General features: G+C 40.6%; 1 long non-coding RNA gene across 1 annotated transcript; it reads left to right on the forward strand.

The window, feature by feature from the left end:
* The first annotated feature begins 4 nt into the window (after positions 1-4).
* LOC309617568 lies at positions 5-17,150 on the forward strand. Its single transcript, XR_014238050.1, has 2 exons — positions 5-4,208; positions 12,524-17,150. It is a non-coding gene; the product is annotated as an uncharacterized lncRNA (long non-coding RNA).
* Positions 17,151-17,293: the final 143 nt, after the last annotated feature.

Below are 17,293 nucleotides of genomic sequence, written 5' to 3' on the forward strand. Positions count from 1 at the left end.
ATCCGCAGGTGGATTAGCCACGCCCCCACAAGGCTCCACCTTCTCCCATCACACTCCTGCTTGTAGGCCCCCACGGTATGGGTTTGGTTTGAGGCCTGCTTAGTAGGCTTGAATACCATGCACTCCACTGCCTGCACGTGGTAGGCTTGGAACATGGTGGGCTTCTGTACACGTTCCTGAGAACGAAGGGGCTCTTGGAGCCTGACTCGGTTAGCATAATTTATTCTATATCTACTGAATCCACTGCTTAGTCACCAGCCAGTTTCTCATATGCCAATGATTCCCAAATTAGAGTAACACCATCTTGATTTTTGCCATACCCTAGCCACTTGTACTATTATTTAAAAAATATTTTCTCTAATCAACGAACTTAAAAAAATTTAAAATTCCTACTTTAGCCTTGCTTATGCCCTATAATCATGGGTTTGAATAGTAATATATATATATTTCTAAAACACATAAATAAATTGCAATTAAAAACAGAATAATCTGTCTATTGTGACCCCAAAAGTGGGTTCACCTCTTGATGGGTATTGAGCCAAAAGTCACAACCAAGCCAAAGTTAGGGAGAAGGAAGCATTTATTATTTCTTGCAACAAGTAAGTAGAACACCAGTGATCTCTGCCAAAGCAGTGTCTCCCCCAACAGCAAATTTGGGGAAGTTTTAAGCTAAAGGTACATGGGTATTCATGAAGGGGCTTGAGCAGTGGAGAATTCAGCATAGAATTCGGGCCACAGTCTACAGAGTCCAAGCTTTAGTTGATTGAAGTCACGAGGGTCAACGTCATCATTCCATCCTCCTCCTAGGTGGGGGCCTTAGTTCTTGCAGTACTCAAAAACCGTATCAGATTGTTATGTACATCCCTTGAGGAGGAACTAGGACTCTGTTTTATAGTTGAACTGTTTTTCTTGACTGCTTTTCCTTTGTTCTTGCATTCCCTTACTTCCCTTAATATCAATGATTACTGAGACCTGTTCCAGGGCAGGCATTGTGGCCAGATTTAGGTCACAAAACAGCTTAGGCTGCTTCTATTATGTCAAGAAAGCCTTGCCTGTTACTCTTTCTTCAGGGACCCCCTACTCTACCTGCTTATACTACCACCTAAAATCTCAGGTACCAACAGTGGTTGTCACCCCACCATTTGGGACTCAGGATGTGTTATCATGCTCTGATACCTTGGAGGGCTGGGTTACAGACAGCAGAAGCCCCAAATGTGTTGCTTGCAGGTCTCCAGATGGATCCACTAGAAAGCAGCCCCTCCAAGTGCTTTGAAGTGTCACACTAAATCCTGGAACAGAAATTGAAGCTACGTGATAAAAATTTTAAAAGCACTTTATTGATTCAGTGTGGCTAAAGATACAGTAACAGGGAGATGCATCAGAGTTCCTTATCATAAGCTTCCGCATTGGACAGGGACTTAGGACAAGGCTATATCACAGTGGAACCCAATGAGGATTCATATTGTTAAAAAACAAAATTCAGCTGAGTAAATTTGAGGATCTAATTGGCTTTATTCAACAATTTATGACTCTGGCAGCATCCCATCTAGCAGACAGGAGCTTCAAAGAGCTTCAAAGACTTTTATAGGCAGAAAGGGGAGGGGGCTGGGAAGGAACTAGATGGGTTCAGGTATGTCACCATCCTTGGGAGAAGGGGGTTGTTTATCATGCAGATTACCTCACCAGAGCTGATCAGGTAATTCCAGATTAATTAGTTAAAAGTCACATTCCTGGGAGAAGCTGAAACTACAATTAGGTTAGCTATGAAGTCTTGATTTGCTGACGTGGGTTTAGCACAAGTGACTCAGTTTGGGCTTGTTGTTTCTTTTTTTTTTTTTAACAATGTGAACATAACACTGGTGGTACTTTTTTCTGAGTGAAAAGCCTCACTTAAAGCTTATAACAGTTTTGAAAATGGAGTGTTATTTTCAATCCACAGATCAGAATCTATGGGACACAAGTGAGGAGCTATAGGTGGGTAGAATTCTGAGATGACCCCTAAGAGTCCCTCCCTTTTGGGTATATGCCCTGTGCAAACCCCTCCCTTCAATTGTGATTGAGTCTTGTAAATATGATGGACTGTCATTCTAACAAGTATTATGTTATATAGCAGAGATTTTGCAGATGTAATTGAGGTACCTAATCATCTGACTGTGAGTTACTAAACAGGGAGATTATTCTGAGTGGGTCTGACCTAATCATGTGTGGACTTAAAAGCCATTAGAAGAGATTTTAAGTGGGAGGGAGATTCTCCTGCTGACCTTGAGAAGTCAACAGTAACAACAGTGAACTGTTTATGACAGGTCATTTGGTAAGGACCTGAGAATGGTCTCCAGTTGCTAAAAATGGTCCCCTTTTGTCAGTTGCCAAGAAAATGGGACTTCAAATGGCTTCAAGGAAATGAATTTTGTCAACAAACAGAGAGTTTGGAAGGGACTCTTTCCCCAGTTGACTCTCCAGATGAGGATGCAGCTGGCTGGTTCATTAGCAGGGGGTTTTGAAGATGGAATTTTAAGAAAAGGGTTGGTAGGTATAGATCTAAGCTTTCATAAATGCTTCTCTGCCTTAAGTCTAGAGGAAGAAATTCTTCTTGATAAGCTGGTAAGTTCTGCTGAAGTTTTCTTTTAGATTTTGGAGACAAGAATTTAACAATAACTTTGTGGTTTGTTACAAGATGTGTTTCAAAGCTGTAAGGTTTTTTTTTCCTAAGAACTACTTGTCTGTAGAAAGCCTTATTTCTCCCCCATCATTTCAACAATGTTTACTTTCTTTCGTAAATGAGACTTCTGTGACATCAGCATTGAATGAGATACACATTGAACCATGTTCGGCATCTGGTTTCAATTATTTTAGATTCAAGTGATGATCTAAGAAAGGAGGAGCCTCAGCTGAATTAGTTTGATTCTTCTAACGGTTTGGACTCAAAGCACCTGCCCATTTTACCATCCGCCTTTAGATTTCGGGGAGATTAAGAACTTAAGGTAGAGAATCTTTGAGACTGTTACAGAAAATTAAAAAATTCAGGTCTTTGTTCGTTAACCGGTCAGATGGAATTTGGGGGTCAGAAAGAACTAGAATGGTAAATTTAATTGTAACTCAAGTTGCACCCAATATTTAAAGACTACTAAATGTGCACGATACAGTAAAAATTCACACGGTAAGAAATTACTAAATGTTTAGAAATCCAAATTTTCACCTTTTTCTGTTTTTAGTACCCGCTCCCCGGGTGACAAAGTGGACTCAAGTTTCCGTTACCCCTTACCCAACAAGGGGTGGTGGTACTACACGCTTACCTTGGGGAAACAGCTTGCACTTTATAACTGGACAGGAAAATCGTTTGGTGAGAGAGAAGGCCAAAGGAAACGGAGGCAGGTGGCGTGACCGTAGCACAGGCCCGCGGTTACTCTTGAGGAGTCGGCCTCAGCCCCAAACCACCTGGACCACCTAACAAAACCGCTTTTCCCGCCGAGTCTCGCCCTCTGGCCTTTAAGTCACCACAGCCCGCCCACCCGAAGCCGTCGTCGTGGTAACGCTGTTTGGTCCCACCCCATCCCTTCGCCCCGCCCACCGCCTTGTATATTTGTAGCCAGCCGGGATTCGATTGGTCCATCCGTCCTTCACTCTGGGAGAGGTTCCGGGCTGCGGGGCTCTGGAACTCGTATTTGAATTTGCGGCGCCGGGAGTTCGTGGGGTGAGGAATGGAGCTGGACGTCTTGCTGGAGCCAACAAACTTGGTGGTGAGTGACCCTGAGGGGAGAAGGACGATAAGGGCGGCCGAGGTGCAGGGACGCTGAGTCAAACAAGCCGCCTCGAGATGGGGGGCTTCAGCTGGGCTGCTTCCCTCCCTGAGGCAGCCCCTCTGTTCGCTTCCTCGCAGCCTCTAGGTTCTTCTCTCACGTCGTTTTCCTCGCGTCTCAGAGACAAAGCGCCCGCCCCTCTTCTGTTGTCCCTGGAGGGAGGCTCCTCCTGACGCTCCCTTTTCGTCTTCTTTCCCGAACGGTGTCTCTCAGTTCCTTCCCTCCCCAGTAGCAACTCTCCGACCCTGTCGTGCTTACACCTTCCCCAAGCGTACTTGACTCCCCCCGACCTCTTTCGTAATTATATCCGGCTCTCCATCACCAGCACTGTCAGAAACTTTCTCCCTGCCCTTGACAGTGTGGAAAAGACTCCTGAGCAACTTGAAGCGCGGTATAAAGTGCTACAGAAAGGTAAGCTCTTGTCCCAGTTGTTGACTCTGAATGAGGATGGATTCATATCGAAAAAAGGATTATTTTGTTCTTGGTCGGACCCTGTTGAGACATACATTTCGTATTGGCGTTATGAATACTGTCTAGACCTTAAAACAGAACAAAGCCAATAGGTTTGTTGGCGTACAAACTTTGAGGCTTGATCCAAAACATAAAAACAACCACTGGTAGAAAAGACTTCTTTTCGTTAATTTCTGTGTTTATTATGATCTGACTCCCCCCCACCCAGCCCCCACGTACTGAATTTCAAATTGAGGTCAGAACCATTTAAGGAGTTTTACAGTGTAAATGGACATCTTTTCCTACATCCCCTGTGTTACTATGAAAATCTTCTTTCTTTCCAGTTTGATAATTCAACTTCATATTCTGGATGTCCAGCCTCTGGAAAACAGAGGTTCTTAACTTGGGGGGGGGGGGGTGTGTGTGTCATAGTTGCCTTGAAGAACCAAGAAAACCTTGGAGTTTTTTATAGAATATGACACGAAGAAATTTTATACCAATTTCAGGGAGTTTTAAAGTCCACTTTGAAGTATGGATATCCGAAGGACCTCAGTCCAGTTCTAGAGGTTTATTTCTATTTTTTTTAAAAAGTAGAAGTAGTTAAAGAGCCAAAGCAGCTAAGTGTTTTACTTCTAAAAAATGGCCGTCATTTAATTTGAGTTGGTTTAAGACTTGTAGTTCTCAAGGAAGTGGGGATTGAGAAGGCTGAAGCAGTTGTATTAGTGTTGCCAAACCAAACTTGGACTTGCTCCACCGTGCACAGTGAAGCCAATCTACTGACACTGGGTTGTGGTGAAGGAAAGTGCAGCATTTATTGCAGGCACCAAACAAGCAGTCAAGGTAGGTAATGCTCAAAAGGCCCAAATTCGCTGATGGCTTTCAGGGAAAGGTTTTTAAAGACCGGATGAGAAGAGAGGGTTGCCAGGTGTATGATCAGCTCATGGACATTCTTCTAATTGGTTGTTGGTGAGGTAATTGGGAGTCGATATCGTTAAATCTTCTGGTTCCAGCTGGTCTGGGTCAGCATGCAGTTAACTTCTTCCACCTGGTGTGGGTTTCAGTAACTGCAAAAGAGCGGAAGGATATGGCTCAGAACATTATCTATAGCCCTTAAGGAGGAACTAAAGGTCCTTGACTTTGTTTTATGGCTGAACTATTATTTGATCTTGCTTGATTGTTTTCCTTTGTTTCTGTATTTTCTCACTTCTGATTAAATTTTGTTCTTTGGGACTTGGGGAAGGCCTAGGAGGCTAAAGCTTTTCTACAAACAAGAGGCAGGTGGAGGACATGGGGGAGGGGAGAATCTGTGCTGGGAAGGCCCCATAGGATCCTACTCAGATACATTAGTAGCATAGCTTCAAAATGAGCACTGAGTTAAGAATTTTAGAGAAGATACTGAAATGCTTTCTAAAGTTATAGGAAGGTCATTCACAGATGAGGGTATGGGCACACAGGCATACAAGAAGACAGTTGATAAGATTTTGTATCTTTTTGAGTTAACATAAAAAGTAGGAAAATTCTTTTTTATTTCAGAGTTCAATTTGATATTCAATTAAAAAATTTTTTTATTGGAGTATAGTTGATTTAGTTTCAGGTGTACAGCAAAGTGAATCAGTTATACATATAAAATTCTTGATCAACAGGGAGTTAAAATAATTTATGTGGCTTAATTTTTTGGATGTTTTATATTAAAATATTTTTTATTGTGAAAAAATAACGTGTCCTGAATATAATTTATATTGTCAAGCATTATTTTTTTCACATTAGAACTTTAGTTCGCCTGAAACTTAGTTTGTGTATGATGTGATAAATAGCTTTTACTAAAACTTTTTCATTGTTCCGTTGCTGTTTGCAAAACCATGGCTCATGGGCCAAATCTGACTCACCATCTGTTTTTGTAAATAAAATTCTGTTGGAACACAGGCACATCCATTTGTTTACTTGTTGTCTGGCTGTTTTTGTGCTACAATGTCAGAGTTGAGTAGTTGTGACAGAGACTGACTATATGGGCTTCAAAGCTTAATATATTACTGTCTAGCCCTTAACAGAACTTTGCCAACCCCTGAAATATGACATCCTTTCCTCACCAATTGGATAATGTCATGTTCCCATATAGTTTCAATATATATGTGTTTGTTTTTGAGCTTTTCTAGTCTGTTGCATGTGTCTAGCTCTGCACATATAACAGTGTTTTAATTACTTTAGCGCTAAAATAGGGCAATGTCCAATAGGTTAACTGCTTCCCTTACTCCCTATACCAAGTTGTTCTTTGCCTTATTTATTCTTGGCCCTTGGATCCTTCATACTATTTTTTATTTTATTTTAATTAATTTATTTTTGGTTGCATTGGGTCTTCGTTGCTGCACGTGGGCTTTCTCTAGTTGCAGTGAGTGGGGGCTACTCTTTGTTGTGGTGCACTGGTTTCTCATTGCGGTCGCTTCTCTTGTTGCAGAGCATGGGCTCTAGGCATGTGGGCTTCAGTAGTTGTGGCACATGGGCTCAGTAGTTGTGGCTCGGGAGCTCTAGAGAGCAGGCTCAGTAGTTGTGGCGCACGGGCTTAGTTGCTCCACGGCATGTGGGATCTTCCTGGAGCAGGGCTCGAACCTGTGTCCCCTGCATTGGCAGGCGGATTCTTAACCACTGCGCCACCAGGGAAGTCCCCTTCATACTAATTTTTATGATCAGTTTATTAAATACCATGAGAAATCTTTTTGGGGTTTCAATAGGAATTGCTTTGAATATACACGTTAATTTGGGAAGAGTTGTCATCTTTACAATATTCAGTCTTTCCATCCGTGAACATAGTGTATCCTGATTTTTTTCATGTGTTTTATTTTTTATTTTATTTTATTTTTGGCCGTGGGGCATGTGGGATCTTAGTTCAAACTACGCCCCCTGCAGTGGAAGCGCAGCGTCTTAACCACTGGACCACCAGAGAAGTCCCTGTTTTCATATCTTTTAATGTGATATTAAGATTGTTTAGAGTGTTCATAAGGGAGATTGGTCTTGGTTTTTGCTTTCTTGTGATTGTCTGGTTTTAGAATTAGGAGAATGTCTGACTTCTTTAAATGATTTGAGATGTGTTGTATTCTTTATTTCTGGAAAGATTTTGTATAGGATTGGTATTTTTTTGTTAAATATTTGATAGAAAACACCAATGCTTCCATCCAGACCTGGCACTTTATTTGTGAGGAGGTTTTAATGAAATTTAAAAAATGAGAGTAAATTCTGTTTGCCTATAACTTACCATTTCTGGCACTTTATTTCTTCTTGTAGATTCAAGTTTTTATCAGTTTTCTTCAGTATGAAAAACTTCCTTTCACATTGCTTATGGTATGGCTTGTTGGTAATGAATTCTGTTAGTGTTTTTTTTTTTTTTTTTTTTTTTAATTAATTTTGGCTGTGTTGGGTCTTCATTGCTGCATGCAGGCTTTCTCTAGTTGTGGTGAGGGGGGGCTACTCTTCGTTGTGGTGTGCGGGCTTCTCATTGCGGTGGCTTCTCTTGTTGCTGAGCACAGGCTCTAGAGCACGCAGGCTTCAGTAGATGCAGCACGTGGGCTCAGTAGTTGTGGCTCGTGGGCTCTAGAGCACAGGCTCAGTAGTTGTGGTGCACCGGCTTAGTTGCTCCACGGCATGTGGGATCTTCCCAGAGCAGGGCTTGAACCCTCGTCCCCTGCATTAGCAGGCAGTTTCTTAGCCACTGCACCACCAGGGAAGACCTGTTAGTGTTTTTTTAACTTGAAAATGTTTTTAGTTAACATATTTTTAAAATTTTTATTTATTTATTTTTTAAAAAATTTTTTAAAAAAATTAATTTATTTTATTTTTGGCTGTGTTGGGTCTTCATTTCTCTGCGAGGGCTTTCTCTAGTTGTGGCAAGCGGGGGCCACTCTTCATCACGGTGCACGGGCCTCTCACTATCGCGGCCTCTCTTGTTGGGGAGCACAGGCTCCAGACGCGCAGGCTCAGTAATTGTGGCTCACGGGCCCAGTTGCTCCGCGGCATGTGGGATCTTCCCAGACCAGGGCTCGAACCCATGTCCCCTGCATTGGCAGGCAGATTCTCAACCACTGCGCCACCAGGGAAGCCCTTAATATATATATTTTTTTAAAGGTGTGACTCATGTCTTGTATTATGGCCGACTTGGCCCTTTCCTTCCTTACCTTTGTCACATCCAGTTCCTTGCCTAGATGTTTGGAATCTTGTCTCTTCTTCCACATCTTCCAAAGCATCAATTCCCACTACTCCACTCTTCTTTAGAGTCAGCTCTGACCTCAACCTCACTTGGGGCTTGAGGTTAAGTTTTTTGAGAACAGTGGGAGTAGCGGCATGTGACCATAGAAGGAGAGGCCTGAGAACTGGACGCAAAATGACAATCAGTTTTGGACAGGAAAACGCAGGAGATGAGTAGGAAAAGACAGACAAAGAAACAGAACACGTGGGAGAAGCACATGAGGGCATTTGTGTGCACCCCAAAGAAAATGTGCGAGAATGTACCTGCAAAATTAATCTTAAAGGAACCACGTTTTGTGCCAAAAAAATACTAATTCCCTATGTGACCTCAGGCAATTTTTTTCCTGTCTAGAACATAAGCTTCTCCTTAAGATGAAGGGGTAAACCAAGGTGATTTCTGAGAAACTTCCAGAGCTAAGATACTGTGACAACGGCCTGTGGGTCACAGAATTGATGTGAGTGAATGGACTGCCTTTAATGAGTCTAAACCCTCAGCCCAGGGAGCAGAGATCCAGGGATGAACTGGAGGGTAGGGAAGTGGAGGAGAGAGGAACTTGAGTACAAAACTTTGTGTACACGTGCACTTCTTTGGCAAAGGGTCCAGAACTATCAGCGGGGTCGGTGGCTCAAAGGGTCAGAAGATCTGGGTCTTGGAGACTTTTCTGTTTTGGAAACTGCATGGCTCAGAGACTGCCAAACCCAGCCCTCACCTTCCCTTCCGGCTCCCAGCAAGTCAAAGTCTATTGATCCAGGGAGAGAGGAGGTTTTTAGTTAGATATTTGGAGTCATTCTTATCTTTGTTCTCCTGTATGTAATGTCTTTTATTTTTTTCCTAGCTGCTGCTTTTTTTTTAAAAAGTCGGTTTTATTGAGGCTTAATTTACATATGGTAAAATTCACTCTGTTTAGGAATATAGTTCTTAGAGTTTTGATAAATGTAAACAGTGGTAAACTACCACCATAATCAAGATATAGAGTGTTTCTGTAAGTTTATAAAGTTCTCTCATGCTCCTTTATCAATTCTCAGACCCCATACCTATCCTCTAGCAATTGCTGATCTGATATCTGCCACTATAGGTTTGCATTTTGAGAACATCATGTTAATGGAATTCTGTATGCCTTTTATGTCTGGCTTCTTTAACTTAGCATAATGCATTTAAGATTCATCCACGTTGTTGCATGTATCAGTAGTTTATTCCTTTTTTTGTGTGAGTAGTACTCCATTATACATATGTACCATAATCTGTTTATCCATTAGCCAGTGAATGGACATTTGGGTTGTTTCCAGGCTTTGGCTATTAGCAATAAAGCTGCTGTAACCATTTGCCTACAGGTCGTAGATCTTTATTTTTGCTGGGTGACTACCTAGGAATGAAGCTACTAGGTCATATGATAAGTGTATGTTTAACATCCTAAAATACTGCCAAACTTTTTTCCAAAGTGGCTCTTCCATTTGTTTTCCTCTCCTCAGCACATGACAGTTCTAGTTATTGTACATTCACATCAGTTCTTGATGATGTTAGTAGTTTAAATTTAACTATTCCATTCCATTCTATCAGCGTGTATTGATGTTTCACTGTAGTTTAAAAAAAAAAAATTTTTAATGTTGGCTCTGCTGGGTCTCTGTTGTGGCACAAGGGCTTCTCTAGTTGCGGCACACAGGCTTAGTTGCCCCCGGCATGGGGGATCTTAGTTCCCCAACTAGGGATCGAACCCACGTCCCCTGCATTGGAAGGCGGATTCTTAACCACTGGACCACAAGGGAATTCCCTCATTGTAATTTTAATTGCATTTCTCTGAGGACCAATGATGTAGAGCATCTTTCATGTATTTATTTTCTATATGTATATCTTCTTTGGTGGAGCATTATTAAAATCTTTTGCCTATTTTTTGGACAGCTTTATTGTGTTATAATTAACTATAGCAAATTACATATAATCAAATCATAGTTTGATATGTTTTGGCATATGGATACACCCATTAAATCATCACTACAATCAAATTAATGTACATGCTACAACATGGATGGACCTTGAAGACGTATGCTTAGCGAAAGAAGCCAATCACAAAAGGCCACATGCTGTATGAGTCTCTTTATATAAAATATCCAGAATAGGCAATCCATAGAGACAGAATGTAAATTAGTGGTTGCCAGGCACTGGGACAGGGGAGAACGGGGAGTGGGTATGGGGTTTTTTGTTTTTTGTTTTTTTTGGAGTAGACATGGGGTTTTGGGGGGGGATGATGAAAATATTTGGAATTAGATACTTGTGATGGCTGCATAGGTTGTGAATATTCTAAAAAACTACTGAACTGTGCAGTTTAAAAGGCAAATTTTGTGGTATGTGAATTATATCTCAATAAAGCTGTTCAAAGAAAGGGAAAAAACTACTAGTTGTGATCCATTTATGGGTTATTCAAACAGCATTGTTTATAATTGCAAATACATGGAAACTAACTTAATGTCCATCAGTAGAAGAATGAGTATAGAAATGGTTGCATACCTTCAGAATGAAAAAGTGAAGAAGGTATTAAAATAATGAAGTGGAATATGGATCAATATGATGAACCTCACAATCATAGTTTGAGCAAAAAAAAAAAAGATTGCAGAGTAATCTCTAACAGGTATAATACCAAATTAAAGTTTAAAAATATGTTATAGAACACAATATAATTTATTAAAAGTATAAAATTGAACATGGGGATCATAAACATCAGTTTCCAGATAGTAATTAGTTGTGGAGATAACTAGTGGTATGTACTTGTAGTGGAGGAGGGGAAGAGAGGAAGAATGTCATTAAGGAAGAATTTATAGTGTGTTTAAGCTATATTTGGCAATGTGTTATTTCTTAAGCTGTATGATAGGTATATAGGAGTTAGTTTTACTTGATTTTTTACTTTTAGAATATTTCAAATAATTTTTATAAGAAAATGCAAAGGACACAACAAAATGGAGGTAGAACCTGGAAGGAATAAATAAGGTAAAATTTTTCTCCTTACAAAAGAACACAGGGACTTCCCTGGCAGTCCAGTGGTTAAGACTCCATGCTTCCAGTGCAGGGGACGCGGGTTCAATCCCTGGTCGGGGAACTAAGATCCTGCATGCGTGGCCAAAAAAATAAAATAAAAGGAAATGAAATAAAATAAGCCCTGATGACTCTCAAAAAAAAAAAAAAACACAATAGCGAATGTACCACTGAGGATAGATAACAACCAATTGAGAAAAGGATGTTGGGGGAAGACTGATTTGCATTCATGAAGTCGTAATCGTATAACTTCTTTTAAAGAAGTTGTGGTTTCCTTTGGAAATACTACACCAAGCAAAAATGTAAAGCATGATGACCTGAACGCAATTTCACTAATGCATATTTTGTAAAGTGGTTCTGCTCTCAGAAGTCAATCAAGTAGTCTCGGAGGAAAACAAGGATGTGGGGTGTGAGGAAAAGCCATAAGGAGATCTTTCTTACATGGGAGAGGAGCTCAGTTAAAAGGTAATCACCTAATCAGGAGGTCCCATGAGAAACAGATAACACAGCTGAAACGAGGGTAACTTGAATGGTTTCTAGTTTATTGGTATCAGTCCCTATTCTGGTTTTAGGGAATTATAAAGATTTGATCCCTGTCCTCAAGGAGGATAGGAATTTATTCTAACTACACCATCAAGCCTGTTACCTGGAAAGAGAAATTTTTGTAGAGAGGGCTTTATAGGAGTTGTAAGTTCAGAGTGCTAGGGTCATTTAAAAAGCACTACTCGCAGAGAAATGAAGCAAACAGGAGGCCCAAGGGACTTCCAGAAACCCAGACCTGCAGAATATGGATAGAAATTATTAGAACTCTCTACAGCTTCTTAAATTTAGAGACAGTCTCTGGTGTGGGTTGAATTGTGTCCCCCCTGCCCCAAAACATGTTTAAGTCTTTGACCCTTGTTATTTGTGAATATGATTTTATTTGGAAATAAGGTTTTTGAAGATTTTATCCAAGTTAAGATGAGGTCATACTGGATTAGGGTGGGTCCTGATCCGGTGTCTGGTTTCTTTATAAGAGAAAGAAGAAGATTTGAATACAGAGACACAGAGAGCACACACACTGAGGGAAGATTCTGGCCATGTGATGGTGGAAACAGATTGGAATTACGCAGCTGCAAACCAAAGAACACAAAGGATTTTCAGCAACCACTAGAAACTAAGAAGAGGGAAAGTGGGAGCCTTGTCTCAAGTCCTCAGAGGGAGCATGGCCCTGCTGCTACCTTGATTTCAGACTTCTAATCTCCAGAACTGAGAGAGGATAAATTTCTGTTGTTTTAAACCTCTCAGTTTGTATGGTAGTTTGTCACAGCTGTCCTAATACATTCTTCATCTTCATTACTTTTGCTAGGCACTGCCTAGTTCCCTACAGCAATTAGCAATAAAATACTTTAAAATGCAAATAACTACTGTGCTTGCTTGGTGAGACATAAATTAAAAGAAAAACACTGGGTAGGTAAGATTTTTTGTTTTTGCATAATGGAGGAAAAGATAACCTAAAATACCCTCTCCTACAAACATATATATATATATATCATATAAAAGTAAAGTCCCCAGGGTCCAGAAACAAAGTGCTGGAAGAAAAGAGCAATAAGGCTGCAGGCTGATCAAACTGCTATACTGAGAGTAAGGAGATACAGGTCTCAGTAATCAAGAGGCTTGAGTTTGTTTTTTTTTTAATTAATTTATTTTTGGCTGCATTGGGTCTTCGTTGCTGTGCACAGGCTTTCTCTAGCTGCGGCAAGCGGGGGCTACTCTTCGTTGTGGTGCACAGGCTTCTCATTGCTGTGGCTTCTCTTGTTGCGGAGCACGGGCTTTAGGGGCGCGGGCTTCAGTAGTTGTGGCTCGTGGGCTCTAGAGTGCAGGCTCAGTAGTTGGGGCGCGTGGGCTTAGTTGCTCCGCGGCATGTGGGATCTTTCTGGACCAGGGAGTGAACCCATGTCCCCTGCATTGGCAGGCGGATTCTTAACCACTGTGCCACCAGGGAAGTCCCGAGGCTTGAATTTTAGAGGCATACAGCCTCAAGAGATGAGGTCTTGGGGTCCTGAAGAGTCAAGTGGTTAGAAATCAGATCCCTGCAATTGGCCCTTCTTTATTTAATATAATTACTAATATATTAACAATTAAAAATACATTGATTTGATAGTTACCATCTTATTATTTGTCTCATTTTTTTTCTTTTTTTCTTTCTGTTGGATTGATTTTTTTAAATAATTTCATTTCCCCCCTCTGTTCTATATTCTTGATTTATCAAATCTATCATTGCCTTACATTTACTCTCATGTTTTCATATTTTGCTATTATTTTATATTTTAATTTTCTATGTATTTAAAATCCCCTAAGACGTTATCATTATTGTAGATTTACCTTTTTTTGTGACTTTTCATTCCTTCCTCTCCTAGCTTCCATTGGTGGGATCATTTTCCTTCTGCCCGAAGAATGCCCTTCAATATTTATTTGAATATGGATTTGTTGAGGACAGATTCTCATAATTTTTCATATATCTGAAAAAAGTCTTCATTTCACCTCCATTGATGAAGGATAGTTTTGTCAGTTATGGATCGATAGTTTGGTTTTCCCATCCCTTTGAGGGTGTAATTCCATTGTCTTCTGGTCTTTACTGATTTTCCTTAGAAGTTAGCTATCAGACTTACTTCTACACCTTTAAAAGGAACTTACCTCTTTGACTCCGTTTAAGATTTTCCCTTTTTGATTTTCAGTACTTTTAATATGGTGTGCCTAGGCTTATATATTTTTTTAATAATGCATACTGTTTATCCTTTTGTAGGGTTGAATCATGGCTTGATATATTTTACCAGTTTTGTAAAATTCTTGATCAGTTCTTCTCAGACATAGCTTCTTCCCCATTCTCTCCCTTTACCCCAGTAAGTTCTCTTGTCCCATTTTCAGTCATTTTCTATCCCTTCCCCTCCAACCCTAGGCAACCACTAATGTGCTTTTTGACTTTATAGATTTGTTTTGACTTTCTCTAATGTCATATAAATGAAATTATACAGTATGTACTGTTTTGTATCTGGTTTCTTTTCCTTAGTATTATGTTTTTGACATTAACTCCTGTTTTAGTGTGTATCAGTATTATGGTATTTCTATGGAATGAAATTCTTTTTTTTTTTTATGCTGCACCGCGTGGCTTGCAGGCTATTAGTTCCCCACCCAGGGATGGAACCTGTGCCCCCTGCAGTGGAAGCACAGAGTCCTAACCACTGGACCACCAAGGAATTCCCTGGTGTTTCTATATCTATATTTATATATTATAATTTGTCCATTTGTTGATTGACATTTGGGTTGTTTCCAGTTTGAAGCCATTATAAATAAAGTTGCTGTGAACATTTGTATGCAATCTTTGGGTTAAGTACCTAGGAAGTGGAATTGCTGGATCACACAGTAATTGTTCAATTTTATAAGAAACTGTCAAACTGTTTTCCAAAGTATTTATATGATTTTATGTTCCCTTCAGGAATGTATGAGAGTTGCAATTCTCCATATCCTTGTCAACACTTGGAACTATTAATTATTTGAATTTTAACTGTTCTAGTGGATATTTATTTATATCTCTTTGTGGTTTTAATTTGTACTTTACTGGTGTCTAATGACATTGACCATGTTTTTATGTGTTCATTGGGTATTCAGATAGTGTTCAGGATGTGTCTATCCAGATCTTTTGCCAATTTAAGAACTGGCTTGTCTTCTTTTTATTGAGATATAAAAGTTCCTTATATATTCTGTATAAAAGTACTTGGTCAATTACACATGTTCAGAATATCTTCTAGTCTGAGACTTGCATTTTCATTGTTTAATGATGTCTGTTCTAGAGGAGAAGTTTTTAATTTTGATGATGTCCAGTTTATCCGTTTATAATTTCATGATTGATGCATTTTGTGTCCTGAGAAATCTTTGTCTACCTCAAGGTCACAAAGATTTTCTTTCTGGGATTTATAGTTTCAGCTTTTGTATTTAGATCTCTGATCTATTTTGTGTTAATTTTTGTGTGAGGGGAGGGTTAAGATTCACTTTTTCCATATGGATATCCAATTCTTCTAGTACCATTTTTACCTCTCTCAATTGAATTACCATTGATTCTGGTAAGGAAAGGAGTACCACCTTTTTATTATCTATTATTTTTGGCTGTGTTGGGTCTTCGCTTTCGTGCAAGAGCCCTCTCCAGTTGCGGCGAGCGGAGACCACTCTTCACCGCGGTGCGCGGGCCTCTCACCGTCGCGGCCTCTCCCATTGCGGAGCACAGGCTCCAGACGTGCAGGCTCAGCAGTTGTGGCCCACGGGCCCGGCCGCTCCATGGCATGCGGGATCCTCCCGGACCGGGGCACGAACCCGTGTCCCCCGCATTGGCAGGCGGACCCCCAACCACTGCACCACCAGGGAAGCCCAGTACCACCTTTTTGAACAACCCTTCTGTGGTAACAATTATAATCTATCAAAAAGATGGAAGTTTAACTGCTTGAATAAAATGGAGAACAACCAAAAGCAGGCAGGAACTGGAGGAGTATCTGTTTGGAAAAGGGGAATGGCACTGCATGAGTTTCCCATGTGTATCACATTTATTACTCCAATATGCAGGCCAAGCTAAAACTTAAATAGGATTTTTGAGAGCAGGATTTGGGGTGACCTCAGCAGCTGGAAAGTGAGTAAGGAAATGACAGAATCACAAAGGGGAGCTCTAAATTTTGTTTATAAACTCACCCATATCATCACCTGACCCCTGAACTGGGCGTGCGTGAGACTGTTTTCAGGCAGTCCAGGTAAATCCAAAAGATCTGAACAGATACTTCAACTGTTGCCCATCAAAGGAAAAACAGTTTGGTGTTTGACTTCAGCCGAGTTAACTGCTTGTTGCAATAGAAATATCAGGATTCTTCAGAGAACCACAAAATAGTTCAGAATCTCTACAAATCATTCAGAATGTCCGAGATATAGTCAAAAAAATCTAGACATACAAAGAAACAGGAAAATGTGAATTTTGTCCAAGAGAAAAGACAATAAATGGAATCTGACCTCAACACAATTGAGACATTGAATTAGAACATAAGGATTTTTTATGCCTTTTTTTTTTTTTCTTTTCTTTTTTTTTTTTTTTTGGCCGTGTGGCATGTGGGATCTTAGTTCCCTGCCCAGGGATTGAACCTCTGCCCCCTGCAGTGGAAGCGTGGAGTCTTAACCACTGGACGGCCAGGGAAGTCCCTAGAACATAAGGATTTTAAAGCAAACATCATAAGTATGCTCAATAATATAAAGGGAAATTTGTTGTAATAAATTAAGAAATAGGAAATCTCACCAGAGAAGTAGAAACTATTTTTAAGAAGTGGTGTGGGACTTCCCTGGTGGTGCAGTGGTTAAGAACCTGCCTGCCAATGCAGGGGACACGGGTTCGAGCCCTGGTCCGGGAAGATCCCACATGCTGTGGAGCAGCTAAGCCCGTGCACCACAACTACTGAGCCTGTACTCTAGAGCCGGCGAGCCGCAACTACTGAAGCCTGTGCACCTAGAGCCTGTGCTCCGCAACAAGAGAAGCCACCGCAATGAGAAGCCCGCGTACCACAATGAAGAGTAGCCCCCGCTCATGGCAACTAGAGAAAGCCTGCGCTCAGCAACAAAGACCCAACTCAGCCAAAGATAGATAAATAAATAAATAAGTTTATTAAAAAAAAAAGTGGTGGTGGGGAATTCTAGAGTTGAAAAAAACAGTACCCCCCCCACCCAAATCAGTAGATGGGCTTAACAGCAGATTCGCATAACAGGAGAGTTAGTGAACTTG

This window comes from Balaenoptera borealis (genome assembly GCF_965194805.1).
Source record: "Balaenoptera borealis genome assembly, chromosome: 19".
NCBI classification, from domain to species: domain Eukaryota; kingdom Metazoa; phylum Chordata; class Mammalia; order Artiodactyla; family Balaenopteridae; genus Balaenoptera; species Balaenoptera borealis.